Source organism: Zea mays, chromosome 1 (assembly GCF_902167145.1).
Source record: "Zea mays cultivar B73 chromosome 1, Zm-B73-REFERENCE-NAM-5.0, whole genome shotgun sequence".
Taxonomy (NCBI): Eukaryota; Viridiplantae; Streptophyta; class Magnoliopsida; order Poales; family Poaceae; genus Zea; species Zea mays.
In genome coordinates this window covers 30382214-30398319 of record NC_050096.1, presented here as the reverse complement: position 1 = coordinate 30398319, position 16106 = coordinate 30382214, and positions in this window count along the sequence as shown.

Below are 16106 nucleotides of genomic sequence, written 5' to 3'. Positions count from 1 at the left end.
TAATTCTCGTTTTGTTTCTTCAAGAATGCGTTCTTCTTTGGCTCGGGCTAGTTGTTTACGAAGATCTTCGATTTCACGCTTCTGAGCTTCGGCTTGAGTTTTAGAGTTAGCTTCGTCTTCCTTCATTTTTTCCACTAATGTAAGCAGAATTTTGTCCTTCTCCAAGGCTTCATTTCTTAGCCTGATAACCTCTGTTCGAAGGTTGTTAAGAGCAATGGTGCAGCTCTCATCTTCGGCATTCTTCTGAGCCCTTAAGGCATTGCTGAGTATTAAGACCTATTCAAAAGAATGAATGAGTTAACATAAGAGCAAAAAACTAATTCAAAATTCATAAACTTCAAAATTCACAATTTTTGTACCTTCAGACTATTGTATGCCAGGCTATCCGCAAGATCGTCCTTCGTCATGGCGCAAAGGCCAGCTTCGAGTTTCGGGAACCCCATGCTTCTAGCCATCTCCCAGCACACGGATAATTCTTTATTGTCTGGAAGACAGTACAGGAAATCATCTTCGTTTGTCCCATTGAACACTACAGGCCCTCTCGGATACTTCAGTTCTCGGGCATAGTGATTGGCCTCAAAAATCTCTTCTTCAGATAGTTTCTTCCCCGAAGCATGTCGCACAATATAATCATGTATTTTGGAAGATGCTTTGGGGGTGGCAGTGCCAATTTCCTCAGTCAGAATCGGCTCTGTTATTTTTGCTTTTTCTGTTTCTAAACTTGCCTTTGACATTTTTTCGACCTCCAAAGGTTGTATCTTGGTGGATTCCGAAGGCCCAGCTTCAGTTTCAAATTGTTGCTTCGAAGTTTCAGCAACAAAGGCTTCAGTAGACACTTCAACAGTTTTCTTTGGAGTTGTGCTTGAAGATTTAATTGTCTCCAAAACATCCAGCACATTAACCATCCTTTTTCTTTTCGGGGTCGCTGCTGGCCCCTTCTGGCTTTTAGCTGCCTCAACTTTTGATGAAGGACTTAAAGCATCTAGTGTTTTTCTTTCTTTAGTTCTCTCTTCTCCTGTTTTTTCTATTGCTGGTGCTTCGGCCATTTCTTCGGATTTTAGCGCTGGAGTTGGTTCTCTGGCTTCGGTGGCCGAAGAGGCCTCGCCAATAAACTCGGGCACTGTGGCCGGCTCAATACAGCGTGGAGGGTGTGTGAACACTTTTACCTTCTTCCTCTTCGGCGCTGGCTCCCCGGGAGCAGCCGAAGCAGTGTCCTTTGCAGGAGAAGTATTTTTTCTCTTTTGACCTCGCATTGGATAATAGTAGTCGGGATAGATAAACCTAATTGCATCAAATACTCGGTTGAGTCTCTTCTTCTTTCGGCCTCCGAAAGCCGCTGATAATGCAGTGTTTTCGGCCTTTGAGTATGCCCCAAGCAATTCATCACTTACATTCTCAATGCTTTTCAGCCAATCATCATCCGGTTCAACAAACTTATCTCCGTACTTGAATGTATATTTCAGCCTAATTAGTCCACCCTCGTCAGTTTCTTTAACGGTCTCCTTCGGCATTTCCCAGTTATCTGCAAGTGGCCACACTCTGAAGGCAATGTGCTCTTGCATTAAATCCCTGGTCCCAATAAAAGAACAGACTACGCCGAAGGCCCTCTGACATTCTTCATCTGCTTCGTCCATTTCTACCTTTGGTTTCCGGAGTCCGAAGCGCTGCCAGATAGGGCGCATGATGATATCTTTGATATCTTCCCGAACCTTCAAATCGTTCTTCACATAGAACCATTCCTTCATCCATTCCCCGGGCCATCTCTTCCGAAAGGTTGGCACGGGACAGCTTGACCCAGAGCGGGCACCGAAGCTATAGCAACCAAAATTATTATGATATTGCTCCTTACCCCAAGGTTTCGTCTCATATACTAGCTCGTGTATATTGCAAAAGCTTTTTGCACTTGGCTCCAGGCCCTGGCTCCTCACGGCCCAGACGAAGATTCCCAATCTTATCACTGCCTCAGGGGTAAGTTGATGAAGGTAAATTTGATATATTTTCAGAACTACCACAAACCTGCTTAGAGGGAATCGTAGCCCAGCCTTTAAAAAGCTTCGGAAGATCACGACTTCATTATCTTCGGGGGTCGGCGTAGTTTTTTCTCCGTCATCTGCCCTCACGATGGATATATCTCAGAAATATCTCCCCCTCATATTTTCAAGGTGACTCTGCTTTATAGTTGATTTTCCGAAGTTTGAGTGACTAGGCCGCCACGGGCGATCTTCGGAGTCCTCTCCACCACTATCCACATCATAACTATCACTGTCGCTAGTATCTTCAGATAAACCCTCCAAAGTTTCCTTGACAATCTTTTCCGTATTGGTCTTCGACATTAACTCAAGAAAACCCAGGTGCATTTCCTCAGAAAGGCTTAGCTTCAAAGCACCAGCAACTATCTTATCCTCAGACATCTTCGCGAATGCTGGCAAAACAGACTTCAAACCGAAGCTTAAAAATTTAAGACCGAGAAAATGTTGTCGCGCGCAGGCTAAAAGCTGGTGAGTAGAAAGCAGGTGGCAAAAGGGCGTGCCAAATAAACTCGTGGTGAGCTTGTATTTATACACCCAGTATGTCGAAAATTGGAGGGCCCCGCTTGTCAATGACTGTTGCTATTCTAGCAAAAGGAAGGTGTTTTTTCGGACCTTCGGCTTAAAGCCTTCGTCCATGTCGCAATATGAATTTATCTTTACAATAAATTGACATTGCGAGGGGCTACTGTTGGGGGCCTTCGGCTCCCGAAGGTCCTCAAAAACATAGTTTGACAATATTTTCCAAGTGTAATATGTGAACAGGCACCTTCGGAACAGGCACCTTCGGAGTCAGGTCGCGAATATACAAGAGCATGGTTAAGACGAAGCTTGACTGGAATGAAAAACGATCATGACGAAGGATAAGACGATCATGAAGCTATGTGCAGAAAGGCTTCGGCACAATAACAGAAAAGAGGAACCGACTTAAAGATGAAAAGCCAAATTGGACCTCAAAGAATTACTATAGTTATTGATAAATGTAAAGGGCATCAATGTAATTTTACACGGGCTGCGTCCCGTGCCTATAAATAGGTGAACAGTACTCCCGTACTGTTCACGCTGACTTGGCATACGCTTTTTCGCATCACGTTTGTACCTTTACTTTACATCAATCTAAAGGTACATTTGTAATTCGTTTTTATGAATTTAATAATGGAAATATATTGATGATAATGCTGGTATTATTACTTGCACATTAAATATAGTTGCTCTGTTTAACCATTTACCAACCTAACGAAGGACTTTTCTTTCGTAACCTTCGTCTGAGATTCATTATACCCGAAGGGATATACTGTTTCTAAGGACGAAGGAGTTCGACATTTAACACTTTTATGTTGTCTTGTTCTTAATTCATAGCATTTGAGAACAAGCTCCCAACACTTACGTGAAGAGTACAGTTCTGATACCAATTGAGAGCACCTAAAGGGGGGTGAATAGGTGATCCTGTAAAAATCAAACACTAATAGCCACAAAACTTAGTTATAAGTGTTAGAACGGCTAAGTAGCTTGAAGCGAGTCCTTGTGAACACAAACAATTACAGAGAGAGCAACACAAGACACGTGATTTTTATCCCGTGGTTCGGCCAAGTAACACTTGCCTACTTCCACGTTTTGTGGCGTCCCAATGGACGAAGGTTGCACTCAACCCCTTTCAAGTGATCCGATGATCAACTTGAATACCACGGTTTTTTCCTTTAGATGATTGTTCCCGTTTGCGAGGAATCTCCACAAATTGGAGTCTCTCGCCCTTACAACAAAGATCACAATGAAAGCACAGAGTAAGGTTGGGAGAAGCAACACACACAAGACTCAAATACGCAGCACACCCACGCACACAAGTGAAGACTTGAGCTCAAATGAAAACACAGGGAGTCCTTGACTCGAATAGAGCTCAAATCTCTAACACAACAAAGCCAATGCGCGGGAGCAGAGTCTGGATGCCTTAGTATACTTAGTGAATGCTTGGGTGACTCCTCCATGTGCCTAGGGGTCCCTTTTATAACCCTAAGGCAGCTAGGAGCCATTGGAGGCCAACTTGGAAGGCCAAACTTGCCTTCTGTCGGGTGGTGCACCGGACAGTTCGGTGTGCCCAACCGACCGTTGGCGTGACCACGTGTCACGCGAAGATTGCGTGGCCGACCGTTGGCGCAGACGACCATTGGCTCACCGGACAGTCTGGTGCACCACCGGACAGTCCGGTGAATTTTAGCCGTACGCCGCTGATCCTCTTCCCAAGAGTGACGAGTTCGCCACGGACGACTCACCGGACAGTCCGGTGCACCACCGGATAGTTCAGTGAATTATAGTCGTACGCCGCTGTCGAGTCTCGAGAGCGGCCTTTTCACGCGGACCAGCTTGGCGCATCGGACAATGTCCGGTGCACCACCGGACAGTCCGGTGTGCCAAGCCGAGCTGAAGTTGGCTGCACACAACCACCTCTTTTTCCAATTCTTTTCTCACTGTTTCTAGCACTTAGACAAAACACATTAGTACTCAAAATAATGTACTAAGTCTAGAAACGTACCTTTCTCTTTGATTTGCACTTTTCTCTTTACTTGGCACATGAGAACTTAATTAAACGTGTTGGGCACTTAATCACCAAAACATTATTGAAATTTCCCAAAGGCACATTTCCCTTTCAGAGGGTTGCACTCAACCCCTTTCAAGCGATCCAATGATCAACTTGAATACCACAACTTTCTTTCTTATAGTCTTTCTCCCATTTGCGAGGAATCTCCACAGATTGGAGCCTCTCGCCCTTACAAGTTTGTCACAAGAGAATCACAGTAGTAAGAGAGGGAGAGCGACACACACAAGACTCAAATCCGCAGCACACACACACACAAGCCAAGACTTGAGCTCAAAACATAGCACAGGGAGTACGCAACTCAAACGAAGCTCAAATCACTAACACAATCGATCAAATGCGTGGAGGCAGAGTCTAGGAGTCTTAGAATGTTTCTTGCAAGCTTGGTGTTGTGCTCCATGCACCTAGGGGTCCCTTTTATAGCCCCAAGTCAGCTAGGAGCCATTGGAGATCAATTTGGAAGGCCATTCTTGCCTTCTATCGAGTGGTGCACCGGACAGCCACTGTTCATGTCCGGTGCGCGATCTCCTTCCATATCGGGTGCAGCCGACCATTGCTCCTCGCGACTAGTTAGCGCACCGGGCACTGTCCGATGCACATCGGATAGTCTAGTGCACCCAGCCGGTCGTTGGAGCGAGCCACGTGTCGCACGCTGATCGCGCGAACGACCGTTGGCCACTGGCGCCGTTGGCTCACCGGACAGTCTGGTGAATTATAGCCACATCGCCTTTTCCGTTTCCCGAGAGCTACGAGTTCATCGCGAATGACTCACTGGACAGTCCGGTGAATTATAGCCGTACACCTCCATCGATTTCTGAGAGCAGTCGGTTCAACGTCGGCCAGCCTGGGGCACCGGACAGTCCGGTGTGCCAGGCCGAGCTAGAGTTTCGTGTACATAGCCAATTATCCTTCAATTGCAATCTCTTTTTCTTGGCACTGTTTCTAGCACTTAGACAAACACGTTAATACTAAAAACAATTCACTAAGTCTAGAAACATACCTTGTCTTTGATTTGCACTTCTTGCTCGTTTAGCACATAAGAGTTCAAAACATTTGTGTTGGACATTTAATCACCAAAACAATTATAGGAATGGCCCAAGGGCACATTTCCCTTTCATATAGCCGCGACTCCCCCAAATTTTCCCGAGAGCAGCGAGTTCGTCGAGCACGCTAGCCTAGGCCCCAGACAGTCTAGTGCAACTGCAGGCTTATGCAAGTTTGGCTGGGCAAAGCCAAACTTCTCCAATCCAATTTCATTTGATTTGACAAGTTTCCTAGCACTTAGAGGAATATGTTAGTAATAAAAACAATTCACTAAGGCTAGAGTCATACCTTGATTCTTGATTTGCATTTCTTTTGACACTTAGCTCATATCAACCAAAACAATATGTGTTGGGCATCTAATCACCAAAACATTTATAGAGATGGCCAAAGGACAAATTTCTCTTTCAATCTTCCCCTTTTTAGTGATTTATGCCAACACATTGAAAGCAACTCAAAATGCAACAACATTTTCAAAGATAAGCTAAAGAGTGCAAATTGAAGACCAATTCATCTCACATAAGATTTGGCATATTTGGATCACTTTTGCCACCAACCGGCATAGTTGGAATCTGAATATCTGATTAAGTCAAAGGTAGACCCCTTTGGATACTAGATCTTGAAGCAAGGCGTAGAAACCAAATATCTAAGAATTCGCTTAACGGTCACAAGGTGACATTCCTTGGGACCGGATTGAAATCTAGCACACATGCATACACTTAGCATAATATCAGGCCTACTAGCACAAAGATAAAGTAAAAAACCTATCATTGACTGGTTTGCATTTTGATCAACAGATTTACCTCCTTTGTTGAGGTCCAAGTGTCCGAGCCGTAATTAGCAGCTTCTGACGAACGCGCAATCTTTTCCGAACTCTCGCCCCGCGCGCATCACCGCCATCCTTATCCGTGATACGTGAACTAACCCCCACCTCATCTGTCGTATGCCTCAGAGCCCCATGGACCAGCGCCTCCCCACACCTGATCCGCATGATCCATCCCTGTCCCCCCCCCACCCTCTCCCCAACGTCGCCGCTCTCCCCAACACAGTTGCCTCATTCACCTCCCTAAACACCATACCTTACGGTGTCCGACGCCCCCACCCCACTAGAGATCCTAGCCATGGAGGACGTGCGACATGACATGGAGGTCCTGCAGCAGGCCAACGTTGTCGTGCATGGGGACGAGGTGATGGCAGCGTTCTACGTGCATCGGTGACAACTTCTTTGCCATGTTCCGAGCGCTACTGGAGGAGGATGGTGATAGCTGGTGCGTCTACAACGACGCCCGCGAGGAGCTCCCCACCGACGTCGAGGCAGCCGACTTCGACAGGTTCATCATCTTCGGGAGCTGCACCGGCACACACGACGACGAGCCCTGGATCCTCGGCCTCGTCGACCTTATCCGCCTCCTCCACGCCGCCGGCAAGCGCATCGTCGACATCTGCTTCGGCCACCAGGTGCCAATCCTATACCCGTCCACGCGCGCGTCTCCTGTTCCTGCATACTCGTTGTTCGGTTCAGTTGCGGTTGGTTCTCTTGTTTTGCCTTGAAAAAATCATCAACTGAATCATGTTGTTGATATCATGTAGATCCATAGCCTTTTGGGAACAATTTGGATTTGGATATCATGACATTGGTTTATTGCCTATATTTATTTATTAATCTGAATAGAGACTTGAACTCGCTATTAACTTTCAGTAGACCTGCTAAGTGTTGAATTATTAGACATTTTCCAATTAAATTCTGAATATAAATCATGACTGTCAAATCATATGATGCATGCTGATTAGACATACTGTTAGACGACGCGGGCCAAAACCAGCAGGGTAGACGACGTCGAAGCAGCGGGCCGATGAAGTCGAAGCAGTAGGGTCGATGAAGTCAAATCAGCAGGGTCGACAACAAGATCGCGAGCAGTCGCGTTAGAACGCTTCCCAAAAACCTTATTCGTCTTCTCCCGGTGCAGGATCTCGAATGCGAAGGGTTCCAGAGACCTGCTCTCCCGATCGCAGATACACATCGGCGGTCGGGATGAAGAGAACTACGATACCGACGCAGTTGTGAGCAGAGGCAAAAACTTGGAGAGAGATGGGTTTGACGCTGGCTGCCAGACGCCTTATACAGGGCCGAGTCCGCGAACCGATAACTATCCGCGATTCGATCTGCACGCGGAAGACTCGTGTTCCGTTCAGATCCTTATAGTGATCGGTTAGGATTCTAAACTTAACAGCCAAGCAACCAAAAAATAAAACGGTAAAAATGAAGATACGCCCCCGCAAGGCGAGGGGCCAGATTTCGGCGGACAATTCATGCGCATGTCGTGCGCTCGCGCCCTAGCCAGGCCAGGCCAGGCGAGCGAGCACGCGCGTGTGGTTCTCCACACTCTCACCACTCATCCATGACTTGGTGAGTGAGTGTGGCCTCCATATTTAAACTAGTTCCACTCCACTTGGACTAACAATACGACATTAATTGTTCCACCATTCCCTAGCCATACCCATACATGGGCTTTTGAGATTTTTTTAGGATTTAATTGAATTTCTCAATTGGGCATAGCCCATAAATCCAACACTAAGGAGCGATCTCCGTCCAATTATCAACAGTGAATTCATGCCCCGGTACTTTCTGATTCCTTTTGTTTTAGTACATTGTTTGTGACTAGCAGCTTTCAGATTGCATGGGATTTTAGATTCGGATATTTTCCACTAAGTTTTTTTGCCCACCGATAATGAATTTAGTTATTTTTCCTCAAGTTTTTTTCTGGCAGAAAATGGCTTAGATTTTTTTCGTTTAAGTTTTTTTCCTTGATAGAGAATGAATCAACTCTATGTTGTGAGCCATGTCATTGTCTTCACCGGCCACACCATCAATGCTTACACGCGATAATTCAGCCTACAGTTTGCATTAGAAAAATGAGTTTAGTATGATGTACCTATTAATCTGGTTGTACAGGAAGAGCGTTGTCGAGTGATATATTCGTGAGAATCTTGGTATGATCTGATTGTCTGATCTCTTTTTCAGTACCATGAACAAAGATAGTCAAGAAATTAAACTATTTCCAGTTCAGCGAGAGGGACTATATGGCATGGAGGCGTCTTTCTTGGAGGTTGCGATCTCAGCATATATTTGGATGCCTAAATGTTTAGTTAGAAATTTACACATTTCTAATAATTCTATAGCGATTGAAAATACAATCTACCTGAAAACTAATAACATCGTCGGGTAATTGATCTGTGATGTTATCATTTTTGTCTAATTTTTTGTGTGTTTATATACAATAGTCTATGTTTGCACATTTGTTATTTTAAGCTTGCTTCTAACATATCTTATAAAGTATAATGAGAAATGTATCCATTCTTACTAGCTTTCTTGAACTCCATGTTAATGGTTACTGTTTGTAGAGGGAGGAAGAGTTGCTTGCGTACTGGTGGAGAGAGGATCCTTTGGTTGAAAGTGATGTTTCTCCAAATCTTTATAAGGTTGGGGAAGATCAGGTTAGGGTTCCTGTGAAACCTGGATTGTATGAGGTCTATAATTACTTCTTTTGTTATGCTCTATCATTACTTGAATGAATCATGTTTCACTGGCAAGCAACTTTAGCTCATACTCTGTAGGAATTCTAATTCACATTGCATTCTATTTAATTGTTTGTTTTTTGTTCCGTTCACACAACCATGATTTTTGTTTGCATAAATCACCATATATATCCTCGTTTAATTAAAAGTCTAGCTTTGTGTCATAGGCATGTTGTCTATTTCCCCTTTTGGCTATTGCAAATACCAAGTATGGTTTGTTGTCTAAATGTTAGTATATTCTGTTTCAAGAAAAAAATGTGTCGCCGCGGGGGATGGGTACGATGATGAAGGTCAGTGTTTATCGAGAGACGCTGTTTTGTTTTTTATGGATTGTGGAGAGAATTTTATGCCAGTGACCTGTTTTGTGTGCTGTGTGGCTACGCGTAGATCGCTGAACGATGAGGGGCACCGAAGTGTTCGTCGGCATGCTGCCGATGTCAGCCACAGAAAGCATGCTCTTCTCTAATCTCCACGTGGAAAGCATGGAAAGGAATAAGTTATCAAGGCAACTAACACTGGACATAGTAAGAAAGGAACCAAATGTGAATATGTCTCCTTTTGGGATAGTTTGGTAGCCACTTGCTAATTAACCCATGGAAATTAACCTAGCCGGGTGATTTCCACGTCAGTTCGTTTTCCTTTGTGAAAAGACCTCTCTGTTGAGTTTCCTATGGCCATTTGGGAGGCTGACACGTTGTTCGTGGAGAAAGAAACAGATAAACGTAGATGCTCATTCATGCTGCTGTTGCCTCAACGTGATGATGTTGCTGCTACACGACAAGAGAACCAGACGAACAAAGAAACATGTGATGTTGCTGCAGGCACAGCTATGGAGGCCTCTGGCACGCGACACGACAGGGACGGTCGCACGAGGAAGGCTATCCGATATCCGTAGGTCGGGCGTTTTTACTGAGGTAATTTGAGTTTAGGGTTGTGCTGTGTTCCCGTGATGTGCGCTCCCAAATGAATCAAAGAAATAATCGTGTAAATTTCTTACGTGGGCTGCTGCTGCAGGAAAATGCCCGGGGTCCCGACAGGAAAGTTAGCTGCCAAACTGATCCTTTGTGTTATTGGTCTCCCTGGGGATTCTCGCTCTTATTGGCCACGGTGGCGGGTTCTTAGGCTCCTTGGCAGTGTCGAGGCAGGGTCTCTGCCCGCACCATTGTCGTGGCCTCACGCGGTTACCCGTGCTCGACCTACTTCATCGAAGGTAAATCTTTGACTATTTTGGATCTACATTTCACTAATCAGATATGCTCAATTCTAAACTAGAACAGGTGCATAATAACTTTTATAAACCTAAACAATTTTGAGACATTTCATCTTTCTGCTTTTTTCTATAGCACCAGCTTATTGAAAATTCTCTTATATGTGGTATGGACAAATATGTAGGTCACTACCGGAATCGCGTTCTTTGCCGAGTGTCTAAGACACTCGGCAAAGGCTATTTTACACTCGGCAAAGGCTTTGCCGAGTGTAACACTCGGCAAAGAACACTCGGCAAAGATTTCATCGGCAAAGGGTTCTTTGCCGAGTGCTTTTTTTCGGACACTCGGCAAAGACTTTGCCGAGTGTCAAAAAGCACTCGGCAAAGAAAAACACTCGGCAAATTAAGAATCGAAAATTTTTAAAAAAAACAGCAAAATATTTTTTAAATTCTAGGAACAACTCTCCAACCCTAACCTATTACCTTACCCGTTGCCCTATCATTTTTCACTATTATTTTGAATCAAACTTATATGTTTTGTAAATGGTGAGATTCGAACTCGCAACCTCTCTCTCGCGCATACCCTCCTATACCACTACACTACTACACCAATTATATTTATATTACGATTTTCATTCCCCATGTACTATAACAAATCGAGAGTATTTTGATTATTTAAGACACTAAATGAGTTCATTTGAAAATGTGACCAACTATAAAGTTGCATAACTTTTTGAGATCTAAAAGTTTTATTTTAATAGTTTCTACATCCGAGACCGTTTATAAAATTTGAATTTTAAATTTTAAAACTTCACACGAAATTTTCAATGATAAGATGATTTCAAATCAAAAAATTGTCAACTACAAAGTTTCATTACATTTCAAGACCTACAACTTTTATTTTGGTGGTTTTTCCATCCGAGACAGTTTGAAAAATTCAAATTTCAAAATTCAAACATAGTTTTGCATAACAAGATGATTTCAAACTAAAACATTGTCAACTACAAAGTTTCATAACTCTTCAATACCTACAACTTTCATGTTGGTGGTTTTTCCTTTCAAAGTCGTTTTCAAAATTCAAATTTTAAATTTTTTAAATTCAGACGTAGTTTTCGTTGACAATATGACTTCAAATGAAAAAGTTGTCAACTATAAACTTCTATAACTTGTCAAGATCTACAAAGTTTATTTTGGTTGTTTGGTAATTTGTTTATCTCAGATGATGGTTCTAACAATATGCACAAATTTTATACGTCTCTCTCGTAGTTTCATAAACTACGAGAGAGATATAGGTTTTATGAACAAATTTATTTTTATTTTGCCATATGAAGAAATGTTCAATATATAAATTGTACATCATGATGAGTTATACAAATTTGTAGTTGAAAACTTTTTCATTTGAATTAATTTACTACTTTAAAATGCGATTTTTAAATTGTCTTTGCCTAGTGTTGGAGAAAAAACACTCGGCAAAGAGCTCTTTGCCGAGTGTTGTATTTGTGACACTCGGCAAAGAGCCCTTTGCCGAGTGTCAAAAAAAGACACTCGGCAAAGAAATTCTTTGCCGAGTGTCAAAAATAAAACACTCGGCAAAGAGCTTCTTCGCCGAGTGTTTTATTTTACCGAGGGTTTTTTGTGTGGCACTCGGCAAAGAGCTCTTTGCCGAGTGCCCGAAATAAAACACTCGGCAAAGAATATGACACTCGGCAAAGAGCCAAATTCCGGTAGTGGGTCCCTTTCTAGATGAAGTGAAGAGACTGAATGTGGATGTCAATCAAGCTATAGATGAAGGAATGAAAGGAATTGAAGGAGCTAAGTTATTGCAATGGATGTACGGGGTCTAGAAAAGGTGCCACTTTCACGCCGTTTATTAGTGATGTTGTACAAAAGAAAAGGTTGAACTGATGAATTCATGGGCTACCTTATAAAATAAAATTGTATTGAATTCATGTGATCTTGTGATTTTATGTAAGACTATCCTATAAACAAAAACTTTGATTTCACTGTCTTCTCTATGTTGTAGCTAGCAGTGCAGGCATAGAACCCGTGAAACATGGACAGTCAAGTTTTGTGCAACAAGGGTCTGATTGAGACTTCCATGAAACAGATCGATTTGTCGTTGCTATCATGTATGGGAACTTATGGTTTAGAACAGCTGAGTTTTCAACGTGTTACATGGTAAGGAATGTATTTGATAACACTATTGGAAACAGAATGGCCACATGTGCTTAGCCTGAAGTAAGAATCTTAGTATCTAGATTTATTTGGCACCATACTTCCTAAGTTAGCACATGATGAATTTCATCTGACTGGAGCTCTTAAGATTCTTCTTATGATAATTAAGAGCGTATGTGACAGAATCCAAAGTTAGGCCTAGGAATTTCAAAGATTCTGATGCCATTGCCAACTGAAGACTACTCAAATAGTAAGTTTGAAACGTGGGCCACAGTAGCAGGGGTGGCACATAATGCACATATGCTTGGAGCGGTAGCAATTTTACCGCCTGTGATTGGAGCACTTCAGACTTCACATCGTTTGGAAAATCACATATGGCTGTAATAGACTTGTAGAAAGTTGGGCCGGGGTATTTCACAGGTTCTGATCATGAATTCCTGAATGCAGAGAAATAAACTGAGGACTAGAACAAATTAGCAGGTAAGGTAGAAGATACAGATAAACGCATAAGCATCATCATTGCCCTTCCTTACATCCAAATCAACTCACGAAGGGAATTTTCGTGGCATTCAGCATTCTTCATGTCCAGCAATGATAGATCCACAGCTCCGTGGCTAGCAGGGCGGCTCTCTCCTGTGCCAGACATTTTTACGCCAATGTTGATCGTTGACAGGGAGATGCACCTAGGGGCAGAGGTTGGCAACTAGCTAAAGCCTCACGGCAAGTTCGACCACCATAGTACCGTCTGACGAAAAACTTGTCACCGTGCACTTGTACATGCTACAAGTATAAGTTCGAGGAATGCACCAGATGCAGAATTTCAGATCCCCAGTGACGCATTGGCGTTCACTTCTTGTCTGTCTGCCAAGAACCGCGCATGACATGGTCGTTGCTTTCACTCTTTTACTAGGGGTTATTCTATTCAAAAATCTCCATTCCAAAACCGTACATGAGGTTTTCATCTCATACGGCTTCTCCCTTATATACATAGTACTAAGCGAAAGCTACCAACATACTCATAGGCAAGAAAAAATCGTAGAAACACGTAGGCATTACTGGTGTCACAGTCACAAAGAAATCCAAATTCTACCAACGCACGATCACCATACTATATCTTTCAAAATATGTAAACATCCACCTTTAATGACGCTAACAAAAGTACAGAATAACAATTAATGTTTTTGCATAACAATGTGTGTTATTATATTGATTTCGTAGCAACGCACGTGCATATACCTATTGTGTGTGTCTTTCTCTCTGTGTGTGTATATATATAGAGCCCTGGGCTCTGTTTAACTACAGGAAGCCCCGACCAGGTGCGCAGACTGCACCGGACCCTTTTTGGCTTTTTGTACCTAACTGCTTACGCCAAGTTATAATACGAGTTATGCTGATGTGTGTATCATTTTATGCAAATATAGTCTACTCACGATCCGGGTATCCGAGCCCACGAGAAGATTGTGTTCCCGCAATCTGAGCATCCGTACTAGTCTCCACACAAATATTGGTATTACGATGTTATATGTTTCAGTTTACAAAACAGTAATGCACGTGTCGGTCTATGGGCCATCATGTAGATTTCGTCCTGCATATTATGTGCATCGGGCCCACGATCCCAACCACGCGCTCGCAGTTATCCAGTCCCACGCCGCCACTATAAAAACACCCCCACACCGCCAAGGATTAGGTTTTAGCGGTGGCGGTTCCCTCGGGCGTGCGAGCGGCGGTGATCCTAGGGGCCAACAGTGGTGTCGCCCCGAGGCAGGCGACCGACGGTGGCGCTCCACCAGGAACAAGCGATAGCGACGCTCTGAGGCGGGCGGACAAGCGTTGATGGCGCTCTCGAAGCGGACGGACGGCAACAGCGCACCCTAGGCCCGGTGGTAATGGCGTTTGTCTCGTTCGTCTCTGCGATGGCCACCGCCGTCGCCGCTCCAGTGTCTGTGGCGCCGTCCCCTGCGCCCAAGGCCAACGACAGCAGGAAGGCGGTGGTGCCCGTGGACACATCGGAGCTGGAGAAGCACATGCTAGCGGTGGACGACAGCTCCGTGGACCGTGCCGTGATCGCCAGGATCCTGTGCGGCTCCAGGTACAGGGTGACCGCCGTAGAGTCGTGACGCGCGCGCTGGAGTTGCTCGCGATGGGTCTGCTCCCCGACATCAGCATGATCATCACCGACTACTGGATGCCTGGAATGACCGGGTACGAGCTGCTCAAGCACGTCAAGGAGTCGGCGGCGCCCAGGGGCATCCCCGTCGTCATCATGTCGTCTATGACCATCGTGATTTATACATTTTCAAACAAAATTTTACGATACCACTTATTGCATTTTACGCTTCCACTAAAAAGCAAGTGCCACATTCATCGTTACAAAACATATTGTTGATTTACGCTAAAATTCGTATTCATTTACACTGTTTCGGATCACATTTTACGCTTAAATCCACCTGAGCTAGAACCCGAGCACGATCAGAGCGCGATTTTCACGCCGTAATTTATGCCACATTCGTCGTTATGAAATAGATTGATGATGTATGCTAAAATTTGTACCCATTTACACTGTTTTGGTTCACGTTTTATGCTAAAATTTGACTGAGCTAGAATCCGTGCACGATCTAAAGTGCACAATTTTCACGCCATAATTTCGCTGTTACGAAACAGGTCTATAATTTACGTAAATTACGTATTCATTTACGCTATTTCGGTTCACGTTTTATGATTAAATCCACCTGAGCTAGAACCCTAGCATGATTGGAACGCGTGTTTTTCACGCCGTAATTTGGGCCTCATTCGTCGTTATGAAATAGATCGACGATTTACACGGTAACCGTCCCACATTATCGCGAATTTACAGCACTACTTTCTTAATCTCAAACCAACCCAGATCTATGCACACACTTGTCACGTATATACAATAGCATAAACGGTCTAATGTCGCGATATTGCACGGTTTATGATGTTACGTTTCATGTTCTTATGCAGTCGTAAACACTGAACAAACTTATAAAGTCATCCCACGTGATTTGCACGTCAGCAGATTTTTTTGTATGGTTTATGCACATTATTCAATATATTTATCCTGATATAAATGCTGATGCATGCATAGGTGAACTACCTTCCCAGATTCGTTGCATGGTATATGCAAATTCTATAATTCGGTTATACCAACATAAATGCTGACGCAATCACGCGGTTGGTGGCCTATCCGCGTCCTGGCTGGGGCTTCCCCTACTAATTGAAGCCCAAGGCTTCCATTACCTCGATCATATCTCTACTACTCTATAAGCCTGTAGTGTAGGCATCCACACCCCTGTGCACCATGTTCTGCCTCCACGCCCCTCCCCTGGTCGCCCACCGCCATCAGCGCCCTCCACCTCGCAAACCGCGTGCCGAAAACTTCGCCCGCCGCGTCCCTCGCCCGCAATCTCCGCTGCCGTGCCCACGCCCGTGACATCCACCACCCCAACCTCGCCCCCGCCCGCGGAAATCT